Below are 3,823 nucleotides of genomic sequence, written 5' to 3' on the forward strand. Positions count from 1 at the left end.
CATTATAATGTCGATGTGGCTTTGAAAGATGCTGTGTTAAAACCATTCCCACCCTCTTTTTCAGAATATACTATATCTCCTATAAACGCCTCTGAGGAAGGGATTTTTCCCGAAACATGTCAGTCTATTTGGAGGAAAATTATATTCATCTTTGGAATATGTAAACAATATAATATGATGAAAATGTATTTTTTCTGTTATGCACCAATAGGTGCTGTAGTAATTGTTGTTATGTGTTTTTTTTATACATACTTTTTAATCTTTCTAATAAATGATATTTTATGACACACCAATATATATTTTTTGTTCGCCCTTAAAGTCCTGCTGTACCGGGGGGTACTAGTGTCCCTATTTAGGGTCCTAATATAATGAATACTGGGATGTTGGCAACACTCTTTTGAGAATACCATTTCTCTTTATGGTTCACCACTTATATCCATTCCAGTCAGTAGACTGTCAGTAAAAATTAGGAACAATTGTCTGGCAATTACTTGACTGAGTTCCTTAAGTACCCTCGGATGCAAGCCATCTGGTCCCTGTGATTTTTTAGTGTTAGGTTTCCCAAGTCTAATTTTAATTCCGTCCTCTGTTAACCATGGAGGTGCTTCCTGTGATCTGTCATAAGGATAAACACTGCAGTTTTGGTTACTGAAGCCCCCTGATTCCCTCGTGAAGACTGAGGAGAGGAAAAAATTCAATACCTTCGCCATCTCCCCATCCTTTGTAACTAGATGTCCTTTCTCATTCTTTATAGGGCCAATATGGTCTGTCCTCCCTTTTTTACTGTTTACATACTTAAAGAATTTCTTGGGATTTTTTTTCGCTCTCCTCTCCTTAGACCAGTCGCATACTATCCTCTTATTGGGTTTTCTGAGATTACAACTAGGACTTGTTACTATACTTTCCTTGGGTTTATGTGCTTTAGTCAACCTACCCCTAATGCCCCCAATACTCCCCTCTGGAATATGTTCTGCGCTGACTATCTCTACCTCTGGGCCCTCCCCCCCGAATGGTTATGTGAATGGTATTTGGCGTCCGGACCTTGTTTTTGAATTTTTGTTTGTATTGTCATGTGTGTTTCTTTCTGTTTTCTGTCTAACTTTATACACTATATTCTAGTGTTTTTTAACTCTTGAAGCATTGTGTGTGAAATTGCCAAGATAATGCTATTCGTTTAATGACTTTCTACTTTTTAACTCTGTGTAATTTTTTAAACAAATACATTTTGTATTTTTATAACTAACCCTGATTAAGACCCTATGTTGCCTAAGTAGCCGCTTGTTGACCCAGTAGTCTTACCTGGGTTTCATCTTATATGCTAAGAAAGAAAATGTGACAGTAGCTAAGCACCAGAAGGGCAGCCCAATTTTTGTATGTGAGTTATCAAGATGAATAAAGGGTGCAGCAGGTTGATGTGGGAGAGTGTCCCGTATACTACCCACCTGACTCGTGCCATGATAGGATAGAAGTCCTGGTTGTTGCCGAGACTAATCTGGCATGGAGGTCCAGGTTTAACCTGACGTGAAGGAGAGCCCTAAGCCCGCCCCCTCCCCCTAAAACGTGACAAACCCCCCCTGGGTAAAAGCATACGAAGCCCTCCATATTATTATTATTATTATTATTATTCAAGATTTATATAGCGCCAACAGTTTACGCAGCACTTTACAATGTATAAGGGGGGCAACACAATTACAGTACAGTTCAATACAAAAGGTACAGGAGGGCCCTGCTCATAGAGCTTACATTCTAAAGGCAGGGGGTGGTGGTAATAGCTGCAAAGAATGATTTGATGGGGGTGGCTCAGGGACAGTTATGTGGGTGTGGGATAGGCTTCCCTGAAATGTGTGTATGTACGTCATAATACCTGGAAGAAAAATGTCCAATCTTGTGCAGGATGGAACAACCTGACCTCACTGACCTATGGAGAAAGACAGACAAGAAAACACGAGTGGCTGGGTTGAGTGCCACTGGAGACGAGCTTGCAATGTGTGTTGCAAGAAAGAATATGGCCTGGAGCTGGAGGGCACCATAGGCGGAAGGCCAGACATGATGGGGTTGGCAGTATACGTTGGTGGAAAAGAAGGAGTTAAAAAGGTCAATGGTGGGTCAAAAAGTTAATAAGAGGTTGCAGGGGTGAGGCAGGGTGTAGCTATTAGTCCATCAGGGCAGTCGTAGTCTGGACAGTGGGGAAGGAGCATCTGAAGCACCTGGTATCGCTTCTCGGCCTTTTGGCTAAGATCAAGTGTAGTATCTGTTCTTATCAGTTTCCAGAGGAGGCGCTGTGCTACTCTGGTTGAGGAGGGCCAACAATTCCAATGGTGTTATAGTGCCTGGAAAGGCAGTTTCAGCAGGGACTATGCCACGCTGCCCGACAGATACTGGGGGCTGGCCGATAGTTGAGTCTGAGCCCTCTGGAAGGGTGCTCCTGGTGAGGATGGGTGCTGCATCTGGGTCTGGCTGGAGGGTCGGGTCACTGGCCTTCTGGCCTAGATTGTGATAGCTCTAGATATGGACAGTTATTTGGGAGAGAACACTTACTCCCCTTTTTGGGGGGGGAGTGGTTAGTATTTCCCGAATGTAATTAGGAAGGAGTGATGGGAGCGACGGTGGAGCCTGATGATAAAGGGCTCTCACCAAGCTCCCTGAACTTCATGCCTTTCTGCCTGGATGGGGGTGGCTGTGGTCTGGGTTGTTGGTCAGGATTGGTCCTGAAAGCCTATGGAGTATGTGCCCCTGGAGTGGCAGTCAAGAGGTGCCAAAAAATTACTGTGAGTGGGAGTCACTTTGATTTGAGGCACCACGGTCACTGCACCATAGAAAACGCTTTTTTAGCACCTGCCTCTTGGGCCGGGCCTTTTGGCTGGGACCAGAGGAATTTTTTTATTCCTGGCCGTAGGGCCTGGTCATTGTTTCACACAATGGCCACCTTTTCACTCTCCTCTTCACTTATTCCTTCCCCACTTTATTTTATTTATTAAGCCTATGTTTGTCACTGTTTGTATTTTTATGTTTGTACACGGTTTGTTGCACTGTGTGATGAGTAGGGTTGCGGGTCCTCGGGCCAGCCCTGAAAGTCTTGGGAAGGGGTGGACATGGCCTTTTGGCTTAGTTTGCCCTCTCTCATGGGGTCTCCCTTCAGGGGAGCCTCACCTAGTACTTGGGTTGGTCTGTTTCAGCAGGCCCTCCAGAGAACGGGGTCCGTCAGGTTTCGGGCCAGATGGACCAATTGTAAGTACCCTTGTCCCCATCTGGAGCCTAACGCCTAACGGGTGATTCAGGGAAAGGCACTCTTGTGTACCTGTTTGCTCTTTTTTGTGTTTCACTCTTTATATGTGTGCACATTTTTTTTGGCACCTGGTGAAGTTTTTGGGTGTGTCATGCACGCCTGTCAGGGAATTGGCCGTGTTTTGGGGGCAATTTCACCAGTAACCGTCATGGTGGTGCCAGGCAAGTTCCTGTGCGCCTGCACGCAATCAGATGCTTGATAGCTGGACCACAGCAGTCTGTGCGTGCAAATGCGTGCACACGCGTACGCATGCCCTGATCTTGTGGGCACACCCCCCCGGCCTATTTAAACCTGACACTTGCAGTTTGCTGGATTATCAAACAGCTCCTGTGTTCCTGTGCCTTGTATACTCTGAAGATCCCTGCTTGACCTCTGCTTGGCTTGACCTGTGTTCCTGTTTATCTCCTCGCTCTGACCCCGGCTTGGCTGGCTACTCTCCGACCTTCTGCCCTCCGTGTATGACCCGGCTTGTTCCTGTACCTCTCTCGGACTGTCTTTTGGTATCTGACCCCTGGCCTGGCTGCGGACCCTGTTCCT

The 3,823-nt window shown here is 45.9% G+C and overlaps 1 pseudogene; it reads left to right on the plus strand.

Moving 5' to 3' along the window:
- The first annotated feature begins 2,212 nt into the window (after positions 1 to 2,212).
- On the plus strand, positions 2,213 to 2,312 carry LOC141113020 (U2 spliceosomal RNA; annotated as a pseudogene).
- The last annotated feature ends 1,511 nt before the right edge of the window (positions 2,313 to 3,823 follow it).

The sequence above is a fragment of the Aquarana catesbeiana genome, linkage group LG11, assembly GCF_042186555.1.
Source record: "Aquarana catesbeiana isolate 2022-GZ linkage group LG11, ASM4218655v1, whole genome shotgun sequence".
In the NCBI taxonomy this organism is placed as follows: Eukaryota; Metazoa; Chordata; class Amphibia; order Anura; family Ranidae; genus Aquarana; species Aquarana catesbeiana.